The sequence below is a fragment of the Salvelinus fontinalis genome, unplaced genomic scaffold, assembly GCF_029448725.1.
Source record: "Salvelinus fontinalis isolate EN_2023a unplaced genomic scaffold, ASM2944872v1 scaffold_0998, whole genome shotgun sequence".
NCBI classification, from domain to species: Eukaryota; Metazoa; Chordata; class Actinopteri; order Salmoniformes; family Salmonidae; genus Salvelinus; species Salvelinus fontinalis.
Window position 1 is genome coordinate 5,064 of NW_026601207.1, and position 12,437 is coordinate 17,500.

Consider the following 12,437-nt stretch of genomic DNA (forward strand, 5'->3'; position numbering starts at 1 on the left):
AGCTGACTGGCTTGTTCTCCGAACAGAGCTGACTGGCTTGTTCTCTGAACAGGGCTGACTGGCTGGTTCTCTGAACAGGGCTGACTGGCTGGTTCTCTGAACAGGGCTGACTGGCTGGTTCTCTGAACAGGGCTGACTGGCTGGTTTTCTGAACAGAGCTGACTGGCTGGTTCTCTGAACAGGGCTGACTGGCTGGTTCTCTGAACAGGGCTGACTGGCTGGTTCTCTGAACAGGGCTGACTGGCTGGTTCTCTGAACAGAGCTGACTGGCTGGTTCTCTGAACAGGGCTGACTGGCTGGTTCTCTGAACAGAGCTGACTGGCTGGTTCTCTGAACAGGGCTGACTGGCTGGTTCTCTGAACAGGGCTGACTGGCTGGTTCTCTGAACAGGGCTGACTGGCTGGTTCTCTGAACAGAGCTGACTGGCTGGTTCTCTGAACAGGGCTGACTGGCTGGTTCTCTGAACAGGATGTGATCACAGAGGAGACCTTACACTCCACCCAGTCCTCCTCTACTCCCCACGTCAGAACACAGTGTTTTAATAAACAGCAGTGAAGCATGTCCTTCCTTTACTTGTAATTAGGGCTCTGTCTATTTAATCCCACCCCAACAAATCTCACAAATGAGAAACACAACCTGGAGTCCATTTATTTTCGGTGCATGGATGGATGGGTGTTATTAAGAGAGGGAGGCAGAAAGAGAGTGTGTGAGAGAGAGAGAGAGAGAGAGAGAGAGAGAGAGAGAGAGAGAGACTCCACTAGCTCTCACAAACACACACGTATTACAATAAAAATACCAAATGTGGAGAGTCACTTCTCTGTTTCGACAAGGGAGTTTGGGGCAAACCATTTGGCCAGAGGCAGGGTTCTATATTTAGAATATGTCCTAAAATGAAAAGCGTGTTGAAAGACTGGCCTGGGAGAAGGCTTTCTCCTCCCTGTTGGTGACTTCAGTGGTCCGGTCTGCGTCACTTGTGACGAAATACTCCCCATATAACATCTCTCCTCAGATCCTCACAGTACATCAGGAAGCAGAGCCAGTATCACGTCCGTACCTAATGGCTCCACATTCCAGACCCCAATCCAAATCACTGCTTCAGTGAAAAACAAGGCCCTTTAGACTGTCATTCTAACTTTCAGAGTTAGAGGATAAATTATGGGTCAAACCATCATTCACAATGTTATTTTTCCAACAGGAAAAGCCTGGTGTTGGCAAGCACAAAGCAAGTGTTCCTGACATGTAATGGTAGCAACAATAGCCAATGCTGAAATAATATGTTATTGTGTCAAAGAGGGGGTGCTTCTATTTGTCCTGTTGACACATGTTCAGATGTGTTACCTGTACAAGTGTGTGGTGAAATGAAATGTTTTGCATATCCCACTCCCCCGGAGACACCTAGGAGAGACACAGCATGGGATCAGCCATTTAGGGTTCACTACACTGCTAAAGGGCAGTCGGCTCGGGGATTCAAACTGGTAACCTTCCGGTTTCTGGCCCAACACTCTAAATGCTGTGTGTGTGTGTGTGTGTGTGTAGCTGTCCTTGTCTATCCTTCTCCTCCCTGTGTGTGTGTGTGTGTGTGTGTGTGTGTGTGTGTGTGTGTGTGTGTGTGTGTGTGTGTGTGTGTGTGTGTGTGTGTGTGTGTGTGTGTGTGTGTGTATCTGTCCCTGTCTATCCTTCTCCTCCCTGTCTGTGTGTGGCAGGCTGGGGAGGATGCCTCGGGGCCAGGCTGAGGAGGTAATGGGGAAACAGTCCTAACCAACTCTAAGCTCTAGTCTAAAGCAGGAACCTATCCCTTACTGTAACTAAAACAGACTGATAAACACAGATGATGTCAGGGATTACACCCCGAAGAAACGGCCACGGATGGGTGGGAGACCGCCGACAGGACAGGTAACCACATGGCGACAGAGGAGAAATGCCAATGATGTACCCGATTTGAGAGAAGAGAGATGGTGGAGTTGAGAGAGAATGATAACATCTTTCTTCAGTGAACAGCACCCTCTAGAGCAGTACCCTCCACCCTCCATACCCTGCATCTCTCTGTCCCTGTACCCTCCATCCTCCATACCCTGCATCTCTCTGTTCCTGTACCTTCCACCCTTCATACCCTGCATCTCTCTGTCCCTCTACCCTCCAACCGTCATACCCTGCATCTCTCTGTCCCTCTACCCTCCACCCTTCATACCCTGCATCTCTCTGTCCCTCTACCTTCCACCCTTCATACCCTGCATCTCTCTGTCCCTCTACCCTCCACCCTTCATACCCTGCATCTCTCTGTCCCTCTACCCTCCACCCTTCATACCCTGCATCTCTCTGTCCCTCTACCCTCCACCCTTCATACCCTGCATCTCTCTGTCCCTCTACCCTCCACCCTTCATACCCTGCATCTCTCTGTTCCTGTACCCTCCACCCTTCATACCCTGCATCTCTCTGTCCCTCTACCCTCCACCCTTCATACCCTGCATCTCTATGTCCATGTACCCTCCACCCTTCATCTCTCTGCCCCTGTACCCTCCACCCTCCATACCCTGCATCTCTCTGTCCCTCTACCCTCCACCCTCCATACCCTGCATCTCTCTGTCCCTCTACCCTCCACCCTCCATACCCTGCATCTCTCTGTCCCTCTACCCTCCTACCCTCCCTACCCTGCATCGCCCTGTCCCTCTACCCTCCACACACTGCATCTCCCTGTCCCTCTACGCTCCACACACTGCATCTCCCTGTCCCTCTACCCTCCACACACTGCATCTCCCTGTCCCTCTACCCTCCACACACTGCATCTCCCTGTCCCTCTACCCTCCACACACTGCATCTCCCTGTCCCTCTACCCTCCACACACTGCATCTCCCTGTCCCTCTACCCTCCACACACTGCATCTCCCTGTCCCTCTACCCTCCACACACTGCATCTCCCTGTCCCTCTACCCTCCACACACTGCATCTCCCTGTCCCTCTACCCTCCACACACTGCATCTCCCTGTCCCTCTACCCTCCACACACTGCATCTCCCTGTCCCTCTACCCTCCACACACTGCATCTCCCTGTCCCTCTACCCTCCACACACTGCATCTCCCTGTCCCTCTACCCTCCACACACTGCATCTCCCTGTCCCTCTACCCTCCACACACTGCATCTTCATGTCCCTCTACCCTCCACACACTGCATCTCCCTGTCCCTCTACCCTCCACACACTGCATCTCCCTGTCCCTCTACCCTCCACACACTGCATCTCCCTGTCCCTCTACCCTCCACACACTGCATCTCCCTGTCCCCCTACCCTCCACACACTGCATCTCCCTGTCCCTCTACCCTCCACACACTGCATCTCCCTGTCCCTCTACCCTCCACACACTGCATCTCCCTGTCCCTCTACCCTCCACACACTGCATCTCCCTGTCCCTCTACCCTCCACACACTGCATCTCCCTGTCCCTCTACCCTCCACACACTGCATCTCCCTGTCCCTCTACCCTCCACACACTGCATCTCCCTGTCCCTCTACCCTCCACACACTGCATCTCCCTGTCCCTCTACCCTCCACACACTGCATCTCCCTGTCCCTCTACCCTCCACACACTGCATCTCCCTGTCCCTCTACCCTCCACACACTGCATCTCCCTGTCCCTCTACCCTCCACACACTGCATCTCCCTGTCCCTCTACCCTCCACACACTGCATCTCCCTGTCCCTCTACCCTCCACACACTGCATCTCCCTGTCCCTCTACCCTCCACACACTGCATCTCCCTGTCCCTCTACCCTCCACACACTGCATCTCCCTGTCCCTCTACCCTCCACACACTGCATCTCCCTGTCCCTCTACCCTCCACACACTGCATCTCCCTGTCCCTCTACCCTCCACACACTGCATCTCCCTGTCCCTCTACCCTCCACACACTGCATCTCCCTGTCCCTCTACCCTCCACACACTGCATCTCCCTGTCCCTCTACCCTCCACACACTGCATCTCCCTGTCCCTCTACCCTCCACACACTGCATCTCCCTGTCCCTCTACCCTCCACACACTGCATCTCCCTGTCCCTCTACCCTCCACACACTGCATCTCCCTGTCCCTCTACCCTCCACACACTGCATCTCCCTGTCCCTCTACCCTCCACACACTGCATCTCCCTGTCCCTCTACCCTCCACACACTGCATCTCCCTGTCCCTCTACCCTCCACACACTGCATCTCCCTGTCCCTCTACCCTCCACACACTGCATCTCCCTGTCCCTCTACCCTCCACACACTGCATCTCCCTGTCCCTCTACCCTCCACACACTGCATCTCCCTGTCCCTCTACCCTCCACACACTGCATCTCCCTGTCCCTCTACCCTCCACACACTGCATCTCCCTGTCCCTCTACCCTCCACACACTGCATCTCCCTGTCCCTCTACCCTCCACACACTGCATCTCCCTGTCCCTCTACCCTCCACACACTGCATCTCCCTGTCCCTCTACCCTCCACACACTGCATCTCCCTGTCCCTCTACCCTCCACACACTGCATCTCCCTGTCCCTCTACCCTCCACACACTGCATCTCCCTGTCCCTCTACCCTCCACACACTGCATCTCCCTGTCCCTCTACCCTCCACACACTGCATCTCCCTGTCCCTCTACCCTCCACACACTGCATCTCCCTGTCCCTCTACCCTCCACACACTGCATCTCCCTGTCCCTCTACCCTCCACACACTGCATCTCCCTGTCCCTCTACCCTCCACACACTGCATCTCCCTGTCCCTCTACCCTCCACACACTGCATCTCCCTGTCCCTCTACCCTCCACACACTGCATCTCCCTGTCCCTCTACCCTCCACACACTGCATCTCCCTGTCCCTCTACCCTCCACACACTGCATCTCCCTGTCCCTCTACCCTCCACACACTGCATCCCCCTGTCCCTCTACCCTCCACACACTGCATCTCCCTGTCCCTCTACCCTCCACACACTGCATCTCCCTGTCCCTCTACCCTCCACACACTGCATCTCCCTGTCCCTCTACCCTCCACACACTGCATCTCCCTGTCCCTCTACCCTCCACACACTGCATCTCCCTGTCCCTCTACCCTCCACACACTGCATCTCCCTGTCCCTCTACCCTCCACACACTGCATCTCCCTGTCCCTCTACCCTCCACACACTGCATCTCCCTGTCCCTCTACCCTCCACACACTGCATCTCCCTGTCCCTCTACCCTCCACACACTGCATCTCCCTGTCCCTCTACCCTCCACACACTGCATCTCCCTGTCCCTCTACCCTCCACACACTGCATCTCCCTGTCCCTCTACCCTCCACACACTGCATCTCCCTGTCCCTCTACCCTCCACACACTGCATCTCCCTGTCCCTCTACCCTCCACACACTGCATCTCCCTGTCCCTCTACCCTCCACACACTGCATCTCCCTGTCCCTCTACCCTCCACACACTGCATCTCCCTGTCCCTCTACCCTCCACACACTGCATCTCCCTGTCCCTCTACCCTCCACACACTGCATCTCCCTGTCCCTCTACCCTCCACACACTGCATCTCCCTGTCCCTCTACCCTCCACACACTGCATCTCCCTGTCCCTCTACCCTCCACACACTGCATCTCCCTGTCCCTCTACCCTCCACACACTGCATCTCCCTGTCCCTCTACCCTCCACACACTGCATCTCCCTGTCCCTCTACCCTCCACACACTGCATCTCCCTGTCCCTCTACCCTCCACACACTGCATCTCCCTGTCCCTCTACCCTCCACACACTGCATCTCCCTGTCCCTCTACCCTCCACACACTGCATCTCCCTGTCCCTCTACCCTCCACACACTGCATCTCCCTGTCCCTCTACCCTCCACACACTGCATCTCCCTGTCCCTCTACCCTCCACACACTGCATCTCCCTGTCCCTCTACCCTCCACACACTGCATCTCCCTGTCCCTCTACCCTCCACACACTGCATCTCCCTGTCCCTCTACCCTCCACACACTGCATCTCCCTGTCCCTCTACCCTCCACACACTGCATCTCCCTGTCCCTCTACCCTCCACACACTGCATCTCCCTGTCCCTCTACCCTCCACACACTGCATCTCCCTGTCCCTCTACCCTCCACACACTGCATCTCCCTGTCCCTCTACCCTCCACACACTGCATCTCCCTGTCCCTCTACCCTCCACACACTGCATCTCCCTGTCCCTCTACCCTCCACACACTGCATCTCCCTGTCCCTCTACCCTCCACACACTGCATCTCCCTGTCCCTCTACCCTCCACACACTGCATCTCCCTGTCCCTCTACCCTCCACACACTGCATCTCCCTGTCCCTCTACCCTCCACACACTGCATCTCCCTGTCCCTCTACCCTCCACACACTGCATCTCCCTGTCCCTCTACCCTCCACACACTGCATCTCCCTGTCCCTCTACCCTCCACACACTGCATCTCCCTGTCCCTCTACCCTCCACACACTGCATCTCCCTGTCCCTCTACCCTCCACACACTGCATCTCCCTGTCCCTCTACCCTCCACACACTGCATCTCCCTGTCCCTCTACCCTCCACACACTGCATCTCCCTGTCCCTCTACCCTCCACACACTGCATCTCCCTGTCCCTCTACCCTCCACACACTGCATCTCCCTGTCCCTCTACCCTCCACACACTGCATCTCCCTGTCCCTCTACCCTCCACACACTGCATCTCCCTGTCCCTCTACCCTCCACACACTGCATCTCCCTGTCCCTCTACCCTCCACACACTGCATCTCCCTGTCCCTCTACCCTCCACACACTGCATCTCCCTGTCCCTCTACCCTCCACACACTGCATCTCCCTGTCCCTCTACCCTCCACACACTGCATCTCCCTGTCCCTCTACCCTCCACACACTGCATCTCCCTGTCCCTCTACCCTCCACACACTGCATCTCCCTGTCCCTCTACCCTCCACACACTGCATCTCCCTGTCCCTCTACCCTCCACACACTGCATCTCCCTGTCCCTCTACCCTCCACACACTGCATCTCCCTGTCCCTCTACCCTCCACACACTGCATCTCCCTGTCCCTCTACCCTCCACACACTGCATCTCCCTGTCCCTCTACCCTCCACACACTGCATCTCCCTGTCCCTCTACCCTCCACACACTGCATCTCCCTGTCCCTCTACCCTCCACACACTGCATCTCCCTGTCCCTCTACCCTCCACACACTGCATCTCCCTGTCCCTCTACCCTCCACACACTGCATCTCCCTGTCCCTCTACCCTCCACACACTGCATCTCCCTGTCCCTCTACCCTCCACACACTGCATCTCCCTGTCCCTCTACCCTCCACACACTGCATCTCCCTGTCCCTCTACCCTCCACACACTGCATCTCCCTGTCCCTCTACCCTCCACACACTGCATCTCCCTGTCCCTCTACCCTCCACACACTGCATCTCCCTGTCCCTCTACCCTCCACACACTGCATCTCCCTGTCCCTCTACCCTCCACACACTGCATCTCCCTGTCCCTCTACCCTCCACACACTGCATCTCCCTGTCCCTCTACCCTCCACACACTGCATCTCCCTGTCCCTCTACCCTCCACACACTGCATCTCCCTGTCCCTCTACCCTCCACACACTGCATCTCCCTGTCCCTCTACCCTCCACACACTGCATCTCCCTGTCCCTCTACCCTCCACACACTGCATCTCCCTGTCCCTCTACCCTCCACACACTGCATCTCCCTGTCCCTCTACCCTCCACACACTGCATCTCCCTGTCCCTCTACCCTCCACACACTGCATCTCCCTGTCCCTCTACCCTCCACACACTGCATCTCCCTGTCCCTCTACCCTCCACACACTGCATCTCCCTGTCCCTCTACCCTCCACACACTGCATCTCCCTGTCCCTCTACCCTCCACACACTGCATCTCCCTGTCCCTCTACCCTCCACACACTGCATCTCCCTGTCCCTCTACCCTCCACACACTGCATCTCCCTGTCCCTCTACCCTCCACACACTGCATCTCCCTGTCCCTCTACCCTCCACACACTGCATCTCCCTGTCCCTCTACCCTCCACACACTGCATCTCCCTGTCCCTCTACCCTCCACACACTGCATCTCCCTGTCCCTCTACCCTCCACACACTGCATCTCCCTGTCCCTCTACCCTCCACACACTGCATCTCCCTGTCCCTCTACCCTCCACACACTGCATCTCCCTGTCCCTCTACCCTCCACACACTGCATCTCCCTGTCCCTCTACCCTCCACACACTGCATCTCCCTGTCCCTCTACCCTCCACACACTGCATCTCCCTGTCCCTCTACCCTCCACACACTGCATCTCCCTGTCCCTCTACCCTCCACACACTGCATCCCCCTGTCCCTCTACCCTCCACACACTGCATCTCCCTGTCCCTCTACCCTCCACACACTGCATCTCCCCTGTCCCTCTACCCTCCACACACTGCATCTCCCTGTCCCTCTACCCTCCACACACTGCATCTCCCTGTCCCTCTACCCTCCACACACTGCATCTCCCTGTCCCTCTACCCTCCTCCACACACTGCATCTCCCTGTCCCTCTACCCTCCACACACTGCATCTCCCTGTCCCTCTACCCTCCCACACTGCATCTCCCCTGTCCCTCTACCCTCCAACGACACTGCATCTCCCTGTCCCTCTACCCTCCACACACTGCATCTCCCTGTCCCTCTACCCTCCACACACTGCATCTCCCTGTCCCTCTACCCTCCACACACTGCATCTCCCTGTCCCTCTACCCTCCACACACTGCATCTCCCTGTCCCTCTACCCTCCACACACTGCATCCCCCTGTCCCTCTACCCTCCACACACTGCATCTCCCTGTCCCTCTACCCTCCACACACTGCATCGCCCTGTCCCTCTACCCTCCACACACTGCATCTCCCTGTCCCTCTACCCTCCACACACTGCATCTCCCTGTCCCTCTACCCTCCACACACTGCATCTCCCTGTCCCTCTACCCTCCACACACTGCATCTCCCTGTCCCCCTACACTCCACACACTGCATCTCCCTGTCCCTCTACCCTACACACACTGCATCTCCCTGTCCCTCTACCCTCCACACACTGCATCTCCCTGTCCCTCTACCCTCCACACACTGCATCTCCCTGTCCCTCTACCCTCCACACACTGCATCTCCCTGTCCCTCTACCCTCCACACACTGCATCTCCCTGTCCCTCTACCCTCCACACACTGCATCTCCCTGTCCCTCTACCCTCCACACACTGCATCTCCCTGTCCCTCTACCCTCCACAAACTGCATCTCCCTGTCCCTCTACCCTCCACACACTGCATCTCCCTGTCCCGCTACCCTTCACACACTGCATCTCCCTGTCCCTCTACCCTCCACACACTGCATCTCCCTGTCCCGCTACCCTCCACACACTGCATCTCCCTGTCCCTGTACTGCAGCATAGGCCACACATTGTTGTGTGTGTTCCACTATGCCTTCATTTTCAAAACTCAAACAACAAAAAATATATAAACAAACCTACTCCTAACCAAATGAACTCCTTCTCCTCCCTTCCTAGAGATCAACCTCTTGTGCCCTTATTTACAAAACAATACTAAACTAAAATGGTGTGACAAAGCTCTTGAGCAACACAAGCCATTTTCCCATAATGAGTCAGTATAATGAAGGACAGTAAACTGTTTGCTTGAATGATGTGTTGGGTAATTATGAAACAATAACAGCAGAGGAGAGATAAGGTAAAGTAGGCCAGCCACTACTGCAAAGAGATGGTCTGGCCAACGATACGCCTGTGACCCACAACCACAGCACTGGTGTAGAAAGCAGCACATACTTCACTTAGTTTATATTGTTCTGTCTGTCTCTCTCTCTCTGTCTCTCTCTCTGTGTCTCTCTCTCTCTCTCTCTCTCTCTCTCTCTCTCTCTGTCTCTCTCTCTGTGTCTCTCTGTCTCTCTCTCTCTCTGTCTCTCTCTCTCTCTGTCTCTCTCTCTCTCTGTCTCTCTCTCTCTCTCTCTCTCTCTCTCTCTCTCTCTCTCTGCGTCTCTCTCTGCGTCTCTCTTTCTCTCTCTCTCTCTCTGTCTCTCTCTCTCTGTCTCTCTGTCTCTCTGTCTCTCTGTCTCTGTCTCTCTGTCTCTCTCTCTCTCTGTCTCTCTGTGTGTGTGTGTCTCTCTGTCCCTTCCTCAGGTTAAACCACTATGTTCCACAACCTCAAAGGAATGCTTTGAACATTATAGAGGCTGATTTAAAACAATAGAAACCCATTGGATGATAGTCTAGTATACAGGCCTGAATAACCATATATTCTGTGGCATTTCAACAAAGGACAACAAGGCAGGAGGCACAAAGCATTGTACTAGAGTAAAGACGTGAAGCAGCTGTAGGCCGACACATAAACCCAGCCATGAACACAACACAGTTAGTGTGACTGTCCTCTCCTCTATTATTCCACTTATACAAGTGGACACGGTGGTGTTGCAACATGTGTTCTGGAGATTAGTAGCACGTTGGAAATCCATATTCTGATGAGCTTTTAGACTTTCCCAATGTTTTATACATTTGTTCCATTGCATGTGACTCGTGCACATTAAAGTAGCACTTAATCAAGCTGGCATAAGACGCGGAATTGGGCTCTTGGTATAAACTAAAGCAAAAAGAAAATGTGACCTTTTTCAAAATGACAAAATTTATATTTCAAATAACGAAATTAGAGTAAAGGCTCAATTAAATCAAATACTACCACTACTGCTACTACTACTACCAATACTACTACTACCACTTCTACTGCTACTACCAGTAATACTACTACTATCACTAATACTACTACTACTGCTGCTACTAATACTACTAATACTACTACCACTACTCATACTACTACTCCTACTCCTACTCCTACTCATACCAGTAATACTCCTACTACTACCAGTAATACTACTACTACTACTACTACTACTACTACTACTACTACTACCAGTAATACTACTACTACTACTACTGTTAATACTAATACTGCTAATACTACCAATACTACTACTAATATTAATACTACTACTATTGCTACTACGACTACGACTACGACTACTACTACTACTACTACTACTACTACTACTACTACTATACCGTGTGGCTCAGTTGGTAGTGCATAGCTCTTGCAACACCAGGGTTGTTGGTTTGAACTTTAAACTTTTATTTTGTCTACATGAAAACATGGTTCCCATTTTAATACAGCCTCTTCACATTGCATGGCTTAAAAATCTGTGTTTCCTTTCCTTAAGTGGAGGTCAGTGCAGTAAAGTACTAGAGCCAAGTTTTTTATTTGCTCTGCCCAGTGTACTCCGGGGGACCTGCCTGTTTGACAGTTTGAACAGTGACAAGTGAAACCAGTAGAAACAGAACATAGCACCAATCTGTTTGCTTAAGAACACCTAGGAACGGATTGACAAAACACATTGCAAGCTCAGTTGCTCTGCATTCCACCTGTCCATCAAACATGACCTGCAGAACCACCATGGGGGAAGGAGAGTAACGAGACAAAACAGAAAAGGGTTTGAGGAAGAGAATGTCATGTTTGACGCTGTCTGTGACCCTGTTTCTGTCAGTGAGGATTGGTGTTTTCACGTGTGTACATGCACATAATCACCCCTCCACTAGTAAACCCTACCTACCCCATAATCACCCCTCCACTAGTAAACCCTACCTACCCCATAATCACCCTTCCACCATTACACCCTACCTACACCATAATCACCCCTACACTAGTAAACCCTACCTACCCCATAATCACCCCTCCACCAGTAAACCCTACCTACACCATAATCACCCCTACACTAGTAAACCCTACCTACCCCATAATCACCCTTCCACCATTACACCCTACCTACACCATAATCACCCCTACACTAGTAAACCCTACCTACCCCATAATCACCCCTCCACCAGTAAACCCTACCTACACCATAATCACCCCTACACTAGTAAACCCTACCTACCCCATAATCACCCTTCCACCATTACACCCTACCTACCCCATAATCACCCCTCCACTAGTAAACCCTACCTACCCCATAATCACCCCTCCACTAGTAAACCCTGCCTACCCCATAATCACCCCTCCACTAGTAAACCCTACCTACCCCATAATCACCCCTCCACCAGTAAACCCTACCTACCCCATAATCACCCCTCCACTAGTAAACCCTACCTACCCCATAATCACCCCTCCACTAGTAAACCCTACCTACCCCATAATCACCCTTCCACCATTACACCCTACCTACACCATAATCACCCCTCCACCAGTAAACCCTACCTACCCCATAATCACCCTTCCACCATTACACCCTACCTACACCATAATCACCCCTACACTAGTAGGGGGCCCCGTGTAGCTCAGTTGGTAGAGCATGGCGCTTGCAACGCCAGGGTTGTGGGTTCGATTCCCACGGGG

General features: G+C 53.8%; 1 non-coding gene across 1 annotated transcript in view; it reads left to right on the plus strand.

The window, feature by feature from the left end:
• Positions 1–12,366: 12,366 nt before the first annotated feature.
• Positions 12,367–12,437, plus strand: part of trnaa-ugc (transfer RNA alanine (anticodon UGC)) — a 76-nt gene continuing 5 nt past the window's right edge. Inside the window, exon 1 of the tRNA in view lies at positions 12,367–12,437. This exon is cut by the window's right edge and continues 5 nt beyond it. This is a non-coding gene — a tRNA (tRNA-Ala).